Source organism: Camarhynchus parvulus, chromosome 2, assembly GCF_901933205.1.
Source record: "Camarhynchus parvulus chromosome 2, STF_HiC, whole genome shotgun sequence".
Taxonomy (NCBI): Eukaryota; Metazoa; Chordata; class Aves; order Passeriformes; family Thraupidae; genus Camarhynchus; species Camarhynchus parvulus.
This window is the reverse complement of record NC_044572.1, coordinates 37,928,887-37,943,564: the sequence shown is the minus strand read 5'-3', so window position 1 is coordinate 37,943,564 and position 14,678 is coordinate 37,928,887. Positions and strand designations below refer to the sequence as shown.

Here is a 14,678-nt window from a genome sequence, read left to right as displayed (position 1 = left end):
TTAAAAGAAAAGAAATCTTTGAAGCACTATTTTAAAAATAACAACAAAGCCCACTCCCCCCACAAAAAAATGAAGCAAACAGTCTCCAAAGGAAACCTCAGTGTTGCAGTCTTTAAACTCCTCAAACTGTTGGCGTCTGAGGATATTCTAGGCATTCATGCTATATACTTGTTCCATTTTGAAACTCTTCCATGCTTCCAATTGACTTTTGTTCTTGTAGACATCCTCAGTGGACTTGGGTTATCTCTTGTACTTGGGGTCTACCAGCAGATTAGCAGGTAGAAGTAAGTTATTTTAAAATATATTTTATTTTAAAATAATACTTACTGAAGTATTTCTGTATACACATATCTAAAGATACATAAAGGTTTTATTCACTCTAGTTCAGTTTAAAGTAGTATGCTGAAACAGGAAAGTGGTTTCCCAAATTCTGCACTTGTAACAGTGATAAAATTCTTGCTACTCATATGAAAATATGCAGAAATCTGGTTTGAGCTCTGTGGCGGTTTTTTAAGGTTTTGTGGTTTAATTTTCTGTATATTTTAAAGTAAAAACTATAAATGTCGTAATGGTGCAAAGAAAATACATTATAAAGAGTCTATATTTTTTAAGAACACATGTGGTCCCATATATTTCATTTTTATAATCCCTGCTTTTAAGTAACACTTGGTGAAGGAGTTTAATAGTGCCATTTTTCTTCCCCTTTTTCTAGCATGCTCTGTCACTATATATAAAGAAATCTCTTCAATAGCACTTAACATTGTTAGTGGAAAAAAGAAAGACTTTGTTTGCTCCAACAAAGTCATAGAGGCATTTAGCGAGAAAACCCTAAAGATCTTAAGGAGGTTTTTAAGGGGGATGCTCCAAAAATACTTTTGATAATGTTGCTAATGTCCAGGTGTGAGTAACAGAACTCATGGCATTGTTGAAAATGTTCTCTTTGCAAAGCTCTGATGCAAGGACTGTTTGTTAAGAAGGCAACCCAGCAGATTGTGCAAAAGACACAATCTCCCAGTCACCTTCCAGTGATAATAAAAGGACATGGAAGTATTCTGTACTTTACCCAAGTGTTTGGATCCTGCATGATTTATTGAAGCAGTTTATCTACACAAACAGCATTGCAAGTTTTTAAAAAATAAAGGTAATTACTTATATTTCAAGATAAAAATTGACAGTGGGTCCTGTTTTGTGTTTTAGTTATTTATAGGTTCCTACTGAGTACCTTGAGCTATGCATATAGAAATCATCCCTGCTATAAAAAGGACTGTGGTTCCTTCCCAAGAGGCTTTTTTCATGGTACAAAGCAAAATAAAAAATTGCTTATAGAGCACATCTGTGATATTGTGTAACTTAAATTTCTCCTGCTGCTTGACATTTACTTACTCGGGGTGTAACTCAGAGACTGGTTTATCATTGTAGTGACTTTTTTTTCTTTAATGAACGTGAGTGTGTTAAATTTGAATAACTACATTAATGTGACATCATTACTGAAATTTACACACATGGAGTGAGTAAATTTGGAATAATGATTCCCACAATGCTCATAACTTGTCCCTTTTCTCATGTGAGCTGTTCTGTTTTCTGTTACCTTCAGTAAGCCCTTGTGGCTTGTTAAAGACAGAATATTGCTTCTCTGGTTGAATCACTGCCTTTCTTAGATACGGCTTTGGATTTTACTAAGTTTGTAATCATGGTATAATTTCTTCAGCAGTAGTTTAATGTCAGTGAAATAAATACAGTGGGAAAAATCCAGAAATATCTCTTTCCTCAAACATGATTTTAGCTCAAGTGAGGACAGCGTCAGGGACTGAAATTGTGCAGAAGTTCTGGCCAAGGGAAGGTCAGTCATCAGACTTTAAGGTAGGCCAAGCAGAATTTTTTTTTTTTTTACTGCCAGAGCATGTTTTGCCTTGACATTATAAAATATCTCTGCTATAGGTATTTTGCAGCTCCACAGTGTTAGGCTGTTGCAACTTGTTCCAGTAATGGGATTTCTGCTGGCACAGTGACATTATTTTCTTAGGTGAGATCAATTAACACAACATGCAAATGCTCTAGATTTAATTTAGTTGAATCTAAATGAACAGTTACGCCAGATTATCTGTGTTGGCAGGAGGTATGAATCTTTTCCGGAGGAAAGCTCTATTGGAAATCTTTTCAGCCAGAGTCATGATAAAATTTTTGGAATAAGAGTTTAGGTCTATAGCTTGCTTGAGACAAAACAACAGATTGGGGCAGATAGGTATTGGCATACCCAAAACTTATTCTCAGAACAATGTGAACTCGTTGGAAATTTAATTTAATCAGAACAAAGCAAGTGACTGCACGAACAACAGCTTCTTTTGTTTATGTGTAAGCATAATATGTGCTTTTACTAACTTGTGAAAAATAAAGCAAGAAAATGTATCAAGTTTAAGAAAGGTGGTTTATTATTACTCTTGGAAACTTTGCTTGCTGTATTTCATAAATAAGCATTCTTCTAAGTGGCAAATGACAGTGTGGCTGTGTAATAAGAATGTTATTTTAAGGTCAGACCCAACAGGAAAAAAAATTATTTAGTGCCATTATTAGCAAGTATTTTAACCAGTGGCAAAGAGCAGGATTGTCAGGCAGTCAGAAGATGTCGACAGAGGAATTTTTACAGTGGATACCCGCAAGCCTCGTGTCAACTATATAGTTTAGCCCCACACTCTGCAGTATTTAGGCTTCTCTTCCCCTTCAAGGTGGCATCTCCACAGGCTTCTTTGCAGATCAGCAAGCAAAGAATTATTTTTTTTCCTGTTTAAACAAGGAAAATTTTGCTGTTCTTTTTCCTTTTCATTTTTTAATATCTATAGATGCTGTAAGCTGGTATTTATGTACTTGAAGTGAAAGTTTACTGAAGTAATCATATGTTTTGCTAATTGGTCTGGTATTCAGTCTGGCTGAAATCTAGCAAAAACCAGATCACAGAATCACTAGGTTGGAAGATACTTTCAAGATCATTGAGTCCAACCCATGCCCCAACACCTCAACTAAACCATGGCAGCAAGTGCCACATGCAGTCTTTCTTTAAACATATCCAGGGATGGTGACTCTACCTCCCTGGGGAGACAATTCCAGTATTTTGTCACTCTTCCAATAAAAAACTTTTTTCCCTAATATCCAACCTTGCTTCTTGTTTCAGTGTGTATTTGGAGCTATCTGTGTGCATACATTGATGAAAAATAATCTAGTGCATAGGTGAATAATATATTTCACATGTGTCAAAAACAAACCAAAGGTGCTTCACCAAGTGTCCTCCAAATAAATTAATTGTCGAGCTCCGACGTTTTATCCTCAGAGTAATTTTCTTTTAATAATTTACAGAAGAGACTTATTTGAAAGTTCTTTCACCTTAATGATTTCTGTTGGTAGCACAGAGCTCCAGTGTCATCAGCATTCTGCACCTAAACCTGCCATCTGCTGAGGAGCTGCCAGATGCATTAACTCTTATCAACTTAACAGAGATTTGTTTTAAGAGAAGCTGCCTTCTTTATAAGACGTTCAGATTGAGCCTTGACACTTAATCTAAATACTGGAGCTAGAAGGATTTTCCTGGAGGTAATGTTGTGTGATTATTAGTTGATTAAAGTAGTTCTCTGTGTCAGTTTCAATCAGGAATTGGCCTCCTATGTGCCAGAGACAAGGGTTTATCATGCTGATGGACATTGGTGTGCAACTGAGTGTTTTTCACATAAATTGGAAAGAGCAGTTGGGTAATCCCCTTTTGCAAGCTGTAGCAAATCCCACAGAGTAGCTCTGCAAACATGTCCATCTAATGCAGTAACACAAAGCAGCTAAAAGTTAAATACCCTTTTCACCTCCTGTTTTCATAAGGTAGATTTTCATGTGTGTCAAATTTGTTATGTATGACACAAGTTCATTTAAAAATAAATAGACATTCACAGATAATGAAATTTTAAATATGTCAAAAATGTAATGGAGCGGAATTGGATATTCGTCTTATTGACTATGAACAGAAGAGCTGATTGTAGCAAATAATTATTTTGAGGGTTTTTTGGTATTGAAATCAGAAGTAAATATAATTTTTAAGCCTATAATCACAGCAATAATGAGCTCTTATGCCATGTTCCAAGTATATTATGGTTGGACTTGTAGCAAAAGATGGGTCTGAATATGGTTTTCTGCCAGCTTTGCAAGAAGGTGGTCAGTTCAGAGGTAAATATAATTTTTTGTCCTCATTGTACCTTTGTAAAATTAGTAAGATTATGATGAAATAACTAATTCAAATAAAAGGAGAATCTCATTTGCAAGTCATGTAGGAAAATTGTCTTTAGATTTCAGGTTTAGCATAAAGTAGGACTTCTAATTTCCAGAAATTTATCTTCAGAATTTTTTATGATTAGTTGCTGTTAACTTAGAATATAGAAAAGTGGTCTTGTAGTAATCACATTTCCATCTGCATTAACTTCATCAAAACTCTTACCTGACTGCTCTTGTTTAGTTAGATCTATTGAGAGTCACATATAATTTGGTATGGCTAATTTGCATAATTCATGATTTTGCCTCCTTTTAATCATGAGGAACTGGCATTTGGAAAGGCACATGTTAGAAAAGATTTCTTTAGGATATAATGGCACGATCTGCAGCTTGCAAAGACAATAACCAAGGAGGCTGCTGGGGCTGTCACCTCACTCAGAGGAGATCTGGCATAGGAAGGGCTCTTGTCCATGAATCCCTGTGTGAGAAAGAGGGCCCACAGGGCTTCCTGATGACAACCATCTGGCATGCTGATGTTGGACTTGGGTGCATAGCCTGTCCCACAGTGTAGAGAAGGAAGTTTCTGGAAAACCAGTGCTGTCTACTGCCTTATTCTGGATTTTCCTGTTTTCTGGCTCATTTGGGGCTGCAGTGTATGTTTTTATTTTCACAGATATGCACAAGTTCTGATATACAGTGGATGGAATCAGGGAAGATAGCTACCTGACCTACTCATAGCATCTTTCTTCAGGCAAGCCTTGCATTTGTATTATTTAAGTTATTATCTTTAAATAGGTCAACATTAATGCAGTATTTGTAAGCCCATATTTCCCCCAATTTCTTGATTTTATCTTTCTTCAAATTCTTGTTTGGCAATTTTTAGCACAGGTTCTGAAAATTCCAGGTGACATTGATTACTCCAGAGATACATAATTGAGGTTCTGCTTATCGTAGAAGAGTGGAAAAGAAAATAATTTAGTTCTTCCACTTTTCTTCTTGACAAATGTAAAATTCATTTTTTCCATAGTATTAAAGGTTGCATGAATTTTCTTTTATCTCTCTTCTTTGTACCTTATGTCATTTGTAATTACTGTGGCTCTGAAAATTTGTTTACCCTGAAGTTCCTGTGAAAGTGAGTAGCAAGAATATGATTGAGATTTTTACATTTGTGTCAGATAAATATTGGATATTCAATAAATTTTGGTTTTAATTTTTCATATTTTCCATTTAATGAATTTACACAAGAATGATATTGGCCAGTTTTGATAGAGGGAAATGAAAGCCCAAAATGCCTCTGCTGAAAGTTTCAGAAGTAATATTCCTGTTTGAATAATTGAACCTTTTTATGTGTTTCTGAGTTATTACCAAGTAGCAGCTGATTTGGGGAGTAAGAGGCTTAAGTGGGTGTAAAGCCTTTTATCAGGCATTTTAATTTTTGATAGATTTCTGTACATAGCAAAAATTAACAAACCAGATTAATGGTTCTCTAGAAGATTCTCTGTATTTATGTGCTGAATTGTCCTCCAGCTCATATTGTAGACCTGAATCTTCTACTGACTAAAACTTTCAACTGAGTACTGGGGAAGCAGATATCCATACAGTGAAGTTAAAAAGACTAATTTCTTTAAAAAAGATTTCTGTACTACCCTTTCTGAAATGAAGGTAATACTAGCTACCTTAGAAAATTCTTTTGTTTATAATGAACTTTACATGTCTTAGACAACAGAAGGAAACTTGGGACACAGAAACACTTCTACAGGTTAAACCATAAATTTTTATGTATGTAAACTCTTCTTCACCTCTTGTCCTCTGCATGATCCCTGCACTATGAGTTCAAATGCAGCACTGTGAAGAAATAGTGTTGAGTGCCTATGGTTTTGTTTTTAATTTTTGTTGTTCTTTTAGTTAAATAAATGGTGTCTGCTTATGAAGGGAGTGAGTATTGTTTTGCAAGAAGTGGCCTTCTTTGTTGGCAAATGGTGACGGAGACACAGAGAGACATTTTAAAGGAGACTGATCCAGGGAGGTGCCTTTGAAGCAGCTCTGCTGGTTCTGCTTCATGCCTGCTTTGTGGTTGTTGACCACTGAAGGATGCCACAGTCATTCTGAATCTTAGAATTGATGATTATTTGAAATAGAACTAGGAAGAGGAAGGGAAGGATCAAATTGAAAACTGCATCAATTTATGTAGCTTTATTCTTAAAATAAGGCAAATGAAGCATGAGGTTGTGTTGTGTGTGAGAGTAATATTTATCTGTTCCTGTTCTTCCATTCTGGTGGTGTTGCTTTTCCCAGAATGGTAATTTGTGGCTGCTGCATGACCACACTTGGCAGTGGCACGTGGAGAGGAGAAATTGGATACAGCTTTCTGGTCAGGCATGAAGGGGATTTCAAAATTGCCTTGAAAATTCAACAGAATTGAGTAAGTGGTTATGTTGGTTAGACAAATAACAGTGAAGATGCTAAAATAAACCAGATCTTTTTTATCTTGCCCACACTCCCGTGACACCTTTTAGGATAAAGAGAGTAAGTGCTATTCAGTTGGTCTGGAATGGTTACAGTTGTGGGATAATACAGTTGGCTCTTCAGTCTGTTCTCTAAGTCTTGTGATTGGAGATGTGCTTTATTGCTTGTATCACTCAAGTGGCGTGCAAGTGAAGAGGGATGTAATTGATTTAGCAAGGATGCACTTTCAAATACAGCTATATATTTTTCATTAACAATAAATGGAAAAGGAAATTACTTTTGTTTTGCAATGCATCATTCTCTTTACCATTATAAGCTTACTTTCAGGTATTCTTCTGAATGTGCAGATTTTTTCAGCAAAACAATCTACTGGGAATTCAGTCATTTCAAATAAATCTCTAGGCAGCAGGTTTTTGAGACTTTATTTAAAATAAAACTTTAATGATTTTTTCCCCAATGATCTTAGAAGGTTTGATATGATTCACTTTTATATACTAGACTTATATTTAGATGTTTTCATTGATTGCATTCTGAACTATAGAAGTTTATCACAAAAATACCTTGTTCTCAACACAAGATAATCTTTCAAATTGCTCTCCTGACTTGCCAATATGTGTGTATTTTGAGAATGGTTGCATACAGAATATCTCCTGATATTTATATGTTTTAAGATAGAAATCCTGAGTTGCTGACCAGAGGAAGAGTAAATGCCTAACATGTTCTGTTCTTGCAATCTGATGTTGTGGCCATCTTGCTGTACTTCCCCTCACACCTGCCCAGGCTCTGAAGAAATGTGCAGAAATAATCACATAAATTAATCCTTCAAATACCAAGCCTGGTTCTTCGATATATTAATTGCACCTTGTTAGAATTTAGTTGGTTTATTTTTGCACTAACATAATATTAGAACAGTGTATCATGAACATGGTATTGGTAAATCTCTTGCATACCTTGGGACACTTGCATCCCACCATGCTGATGGGATTTACTTTTTTCCTTTTCAAATTAAAAAATCCCAGAAACCTCCAACTGATCCAAATTCAAAAGAGAATATTTTTCCTTGTATCTTTATGTATAATGCTTAGACTTTTAGACCTCATAGAATTCATAAGTAAATTATCCTTTTTTTCTTTACTCATTCTTTCAGTTGAAGATACATAAATGATGTATGGTTACTAATTTTTTTTTAGGATATGAGGAAATGGAATGAAGCAGTGCTGAGGCAGGTTCACATTGCACATTAGGTAAAAGCCTTTCACCCAGAGATCACTGGAATGGAGTCCCCAGGGAAGTGGTCATGCCTTCAAACCTGTCAGAGCTCAAGCATATGGTTTAGTTTTAGGTAGTCCTGTGAGGATCAAGGAGTTAGACTTCATGATTGTGATGGGTCCCTTTCAACCTAAGATATTCTACAATTCCAGCTTGCATGGAAAAGGAGAGTTTCAGTGGTCATTAACATTATTCTAATGAGAAAATTGCAATACTTAGCATATTCTAATATAATGCTTGCAAGCTGAGAACTTAAGTACCTGTGAAGCATCATATATTTTTGATAAAAAAGGAACAAATGTACTGCAGGTTTGTAGCAGAAAATAAATTATAGATTTCGTGTAGTAATTTTATTTAGTTGCAAACCAATGTTCTAGCCAACAAAAAACCATTCAATATTAGCTTTTCTCTGAGAAGACAAGTATAAAGTACAAATGTAAAATAACTAAATGAAATATTTTCAATGAATGCTTCTTACTTTGTTCATTTAATCTGAAGATAATATTTTTAGGCATTTTAATTTAAACTCATCTAGCTCTCAGAGAAATATTTTGACAGGAATCCTATTCATGGATGTTTATCATTTTCATTGTGGAACATCTGTCTGCCTTAAATCTACTGAATTTGCTGGTGAAAATGTAATTGCAAATGGATTCTTGTAAATGGCTGGGATACCTGTAATTACTGTATCCATCTTTAATAGAAATGCTTTATGCATTCCTTGTGTCTTCTGCAGAGTAATGTGATTTAGTAAAATGAACCAGTGACTAAAAGCAGGATTCAAAGTACATTTTATTCCATTTCCAAAATGTTTTATTCTGTAGTTGTCTTTAATGAGAGTATTTTCTCTGTGGTAAATCCTTCATGAAACCAGCATAGGAGCAGAATCAAAATAATTTGGAAATTCAGTATGGGTTTCAGTTATATCAGTTTTAAATTCTGTATATCAAACATACTGCTATATACCTGAAATTTGTTCTGCAGCTCACAGGATACCTGAGGTTGTAAGGCTCCCTCAACACCACCCCAGTCAGTATTAATACAGATTAATGAAGCTCTCCTAAGCTTCCTCTTCTCAATTTCCTTTGTTCATTTGTGGCCACTTTTCTTACAGGTAAATTTTGGTACCTTATGATACCGTATCTCTGATATTCGGAGATTTTGAGGGATAGTTTTGGATACTTTCTTATTGTGTATATAATGGATGTATTGTAATGTAATGTAATGGTCTGTATTGACAGATAACAGCATCTTCAGGTTCCTTTAAATATAGCTCAATGAATAGTAACAACATGGATAAAAATACTGAAATTGTTCTAACTGAAAAAATGAAAAAAAATTGAAGGAGTTGTCTAGCTGTCAGAGGTTGAGCTTTAAGCCTGTAAGTCACTTCAAGAACACTGTGTATTTTGTTGTATTTTATGTGAATGATGCTGAATGAACCAAGTGATGGGTCCCTTTTAAATTACCAGATCAGTGGCAGATTTGTACATTTCCCATTAAGGACCATTGGATCACTCTCCATGTGAGTTAGAAAGAATTGAAGTGCAAAATTAGGATCAATGCCTAAGAGAAAGATTTCCTAACAGTTATTTTTGAAATGATCAAATGCAATTCATATTTGAACTACCTCTTCATCAGAAGCCCGCTCTTCCAAACTTAGAACTCATCCATACAGAAAGCAAAAGCTGTAATAAAACGGGTGTTTGTTTCTTCCGTGCAAAAGGATGTGTATCCGCCTGCATTGCCAAGAGCTCCAGGAATAGTTTCAAGGTCCCATCTTTAAAAATACTGGCAAATGTTGGGGAGTGAAAGGGGAAAAAGAAAGCACATGATGTTGTTAAAAATTCCTTGAAAAAGAAACTGCAAAGGCTAAGTAGGAACTCTGTAGTGCCTGAGAGGTTTTATTCTTGCTTCTGTTTTGACTCACTGGAGCTTCTTTGGAAGAGTCTTAAAACTTCAGCTAGTGTGCTCAAGCATGATGATGCCTCAGCCTTTTTGTAGGCATTGAAATTAGTCCTGCAGAAATGTATGAATATAGTTCTTGTCTTAGGGATTCTGTCAGCAAGAAAAATTGTAATTATAACTGTGTACTGTAGCAAGTATATTATAAATATCTAGATAAAGCAAAATTCACACTGGCTTGTATTTTAATTTTATGCACTTCTGTAGTGCTGTTTCCTTACACAGGTTGATAGGATATGTGTACCTGCCAACTGTAACAGTTTTTTCAGTAATTAAGATTTTGGGTTGTTTGTTTGGTTTGTTATTTTTGTTTGTTTGTTTTTGCAGATAAATTTTCACTCACTCATTTGATCATTTTCCCAGGTACGTTTGTACATCGCACAACTGATTGGAGTTCTTGCTGTCTAAAAAAAAAATCATCATCAAATACCTCTGAGAGCTAGCTTTACATGCCATCTAAGTTGACTCTCAGTTGTATTGGATTCAGTGCCCTGATGAGGAGTAACTGATTTATTCATATGCTGCAGTGTGTTTCTCTGTCAGATTTCCTCTGCACTTCCTTTCCACTGTTCTGGTGGAATTTCAGACCAGTGTAGCTTCAGGTCTTACTAATTGGTTTCTGTGAAAATGTATTTTATTTATTTCTTGCATAGCTCTCCTCAGATTCAGAATATGAAGCGATATTGTGAAATCTCAGGGTTTTTTTATGGGTTGGAAAGAAATACCATTGAAAGTTTAGTTTTGGGTAACCCAAAGCAAACCACCTTTACTTTCCAAATGTTTAATCTTCGGTGTTAATTATGTTTACAACATTAAAAGTTTTGGGCAAATATAGAGATAGTCACCAACATATGACCTAGAAAATCTCCAAGTAAGTACTAAAAAAAAATAAAAAAATTAAATAATAAACAGTCACTCAGCTGTCAGTTTAAATTTAAACATAATAGGGTTCTTACTATCATGTCCTTTTTTATTGCTCAAACATGGTGCTCCTTGCAAAGAGTACTGTAAGACACACTGGAGAAATGGGGAGTCTTCAGGCCTGGTGGGCAGGAGTCACATTACCTGTGACTCTCATGTCTTGGGTTTTTTATTTGTTTGTTCGTTTGTTTTGGTTGGTTTTTGTTTTTGCTGTTTATTCTTTTCTTCTGTTCTTCTCCCCATCCTGGTGCTGGAGCTGTCATGCTGAGACTTTATGCTTTCCCAAACCTGTATCACTGTTGAATGCCTGCATATGATTTTTGTACCCAGATGTGGTGAAAGCATGTCCTATTTAAATGCAGAAGAAAGGTGAGATTTCCTTGCTGAGGCAAGCCCTTAAAAAAACAGAAGCATTATACAAAAGGAAATACCTTTTTGTAGTAATTAAAAACATTTTAGGTGGGTGGAGGGTTCTGGTGGGTTGCTTTTGTTGGAGTTATTTTATGGTTTTTCTTTTTAATTTTTTTTTTATTTGACCTTCCTTGTCAAATTTATCTTGCTTCATGACTTTATTTCAGTGTAACTGTCCTAAATTAAATATAACTGTTGGGAGAAATTTAACTTCCATACATTCTGTGAATGAGTTCTTGTTTTCCAAATTCTTTCCGGTTTCAGTGCAAGGCTAGGCTCATTTTTCACAAAAACTTAACAAGGAAATATGAAGGATTTTTTTTTATTGATGCTGTATATTTTTTGAGTGACTGACTGCCAAAGAGAAAAGGGAGGTAAACCTATTTTGGAAATCTCGAGCACGAACACATAGCCTTAATAGGGTAGGAAGCATTCATAAAACTAGATGTATTCAAGATATAACCCATAATACAGTCTAGTTCTAGTGGTCTCTGATGCAAGTTTGAAGCAAGGAGACTGAAGTGACCCTGAGATGGAACAGAAATAGAAGAAAAAGTGCTTACACTGTGAGGAATTCCTACAAATATAGTCTCTGTCCTCAGAGAAGGGCAAAATACTCTTTCTTAGCAAATAACAACAGAAAAAGTTTTCTGCTTGACTGTGGTTTGACTTTTCATCTTTGGTATTGTCTGAAATACTATAATTCTTTCATTTAATGTGCTAATACATGTTCAGTTTGTGAACTATTCCAACATTTATAGTTTTTGCCCTAAAACTTCAACCTAACTCGTTTTTCCTCATATTGTATTTGTATGGGTGGTGATTAATATTCCTGTCTTATGGGATCTTCTTAACAGAACCTTTCTTCACTGTGTCAATTTAATTTTGAATTTAATCTTTTCCTCTGATGTGCTTTCTGTCCCCTCATTCTTAATTAATCTGTCAGTTTATGCTGCATTCTACCATCCAATTGTTAATGAAACTAATGAAACATATTGGATAGAGGACACATCCCAGTACAGCCTGTTAATACATATTTCTCATTTGGAGAAATAATTGACAGTTACAGCTTGGTCAGTTTTCTTATAACTTAAGCATTATTCGCATAGAAGTTTCACTTAGACTATTTTTTACAAAATTTGCATGGGAAAAATAATGGAAAATTTTGTCAAATTGCTTTCAGAGTTAGCGTATGGTTTTCTTTTCTCTGTAAAGCCCTTCACACTGCCAAAACAGGACTTGGGGTGTTTTTGCATGACTGTTTTTTGACACTTCCATGTTGGGTCTAATTCATCTTCTTGATACATTTTAGGTACAAAGTTTAATTATTTTTTCCACAAATTTAAATTAAATTAGATTGCCTGTAACTCCATAATTTCCCGTAGTTTGCCCAGTCCTAGCTTTTTTAGGCAATCTTTGCATTTGCCCTCTCCTAGTTTTCTTACAATTTAGCTGCCCTCTTTGACTTCTCAAAGAAAACTGGCAACTCAGACTGCTGGATTGTTCGGGGTTTTTTGTTCGTTGGCTGGGTTTTTGTTTGTTTCTGTTGTTGTTGTTTTGTTTGTTTGGATTTTTTAAACTATTCCAGAGCTTTGTTGTCAGCAGACAGCAAATAATCTTGTGTTTGTACCCTAAGAGTGTTGCATAAAGGTCAAATTCATCCTGACTCCAATATTTTTTCCCCACTGTTATTTATGGACCTTATAGTGAAGAACTGAAATGAAACTGCAGATATTTGTTTCCTTGTAATATTTAGACAAACAAGTTGTGATGATAAAGAGAGCTAATGGAATATGAGCAAGTAGAAAAACTCAGCTCAACTACTTCCATAGTTTTTCAGCAAGTGAAGGAGCATTTTGTTGTGCTCATGCTAAGAAGGAGTTCTCAGATTAAGCCACATACATGAGATTGTTGTAGTGCTGTGAATATCACTAATTATATTTTCACCATATGAATATTCTCTCTATATGGACTGAACCTGATGAAAACTTATTTGTGCCTCCTATGTGATGGCAATGCAAATCACTATGGACTACTCCCCACAGGTTTATTTATATCCTTTCAAACCTGCCTTTGTTGTTGGTGCAGGGATGTGCTGAAGATCCTCCAGGGCCAAGGGGTGGCTTGGTTTAGATCCACAATCCTTTACAAGTATTGAGGGCTCAGAGCAAGGTACGTGAAAGAGACTAGTACCAGTGTGTAAACTGCTCTAAATCCCCCTACAGTGCACACTTGTTTGGTTTTGCTGTGCCTGGGCTGTCTTAGCTGGAGAAGATTCCTTGCTTCAGACAAGCACCTGTTTCAAAAATGCCAGTCCTATCGTAAGCTTCAGAGTCTGCACTAAGCGTTTTGGGAAAAGCTCTTGTGTTTTCAAAGCCCTCATTTGAATGTCCCACTGTAAAAAGGACAAGTGAAATTCAGGTTCCTTTCTCTCCAGTCGTTTATTTTTCCCATGTGAATTAGGTCAATTATTGAAGCAAATGAGCATAATGTTTGTTTAAATGGGGAAATTAATTCAGTGTCTGGTTCCCTAATGCTTTGCATTTTTCCTGGCTATTTCTCTTTTTCAAGTCTGGTTTTCTTAGTTTTTGTAAAAAATAAGAGTATATATTTGTGCTCAGTATTTAAAATTTTCCTTGCTAAGCAAGTTTGCAAGAAGCAGTTCAGTTTCTGGCAAGGTAAAAATGAGGTTCTAAGGTGAGTCAAAACTCCATGACTGGTGCATTTTGTTATGTAAACTGCACAAATTGCATGAATACAGGAACATTCCATTGGGTGAAGTCATCAAGAATGTGGGCAACTTCAGCAAACTTCTGAATAATTTTTTACTCAAAATATTAGCTTGAATTTATGAATTTTCTGCTGATACAGATGCAGAATACTGCTCCATAAACATGGTGACATGTTGAATGTTGTCTATGCTGAAAGTGTCCTTGGAACACCTTGTTTCTGTTCCAGAAAACATGTATGAATGCAGAAGACCTTCAAATTACTAAAAAATCCTTCCTATGAATCAAAAAAAAAAAAAAAAACAAAGAAGTGATACATTAAAATCTGCCTTATTAGAAGTTTTGTGCATAATTCTGCATTTGGATGTAGTTCCTTCAAATAAGACATTCGACATTGAAACCACCATTATTAATCCTAAATATCCACTTTTTTCAATTAGATATAATCTTGGTGTTACATTTCTTAGTAGCAAAAAACAGCAAACTCGAGGAATAACAAAACCTTGATTATGAACATGGCTTTCATTTTCTTGTGACAAGTGACACACATGAGAATGCATATATGAACAAAAATTGTTTTGTGCAAAAATAGGAGTGTAAGTGTTCTTTCTCTTCATGTCTTAAACTTTGCTAAGGTCAGAAAAAAGACTGAGATACTGCATGAAATTTGATTAA

General features: G+C 35.3%; 1 protein-coding gene across 2 annotated transcripts in view; it reads left to right on the top strand.

Moving 5' to 3' along the window:
* Positions 1–14,678, top strand: part of ZNF385D (zinc finger protein 385D) — a 417,272-nt gene that overhangs the window by 48,739 nt on the left and 353,855 nt on the right. Inside the window, exon 1 of one of the 2 annotated variants that reach the window (XM_030963389.1) lies at positions 1,751–1,860. The exons of the other annotated variant lie outside the window; for it this stretch is intronic. The gene's annotated coding sequence lies outside the window, so the exon portion shown is untranslated. Of the gene's footprint in view, positions 1–1,750; positions 1,861–14,678 lie in introns of those variants that run through there. 2 annotated transcript variants of the gene reach the window in all.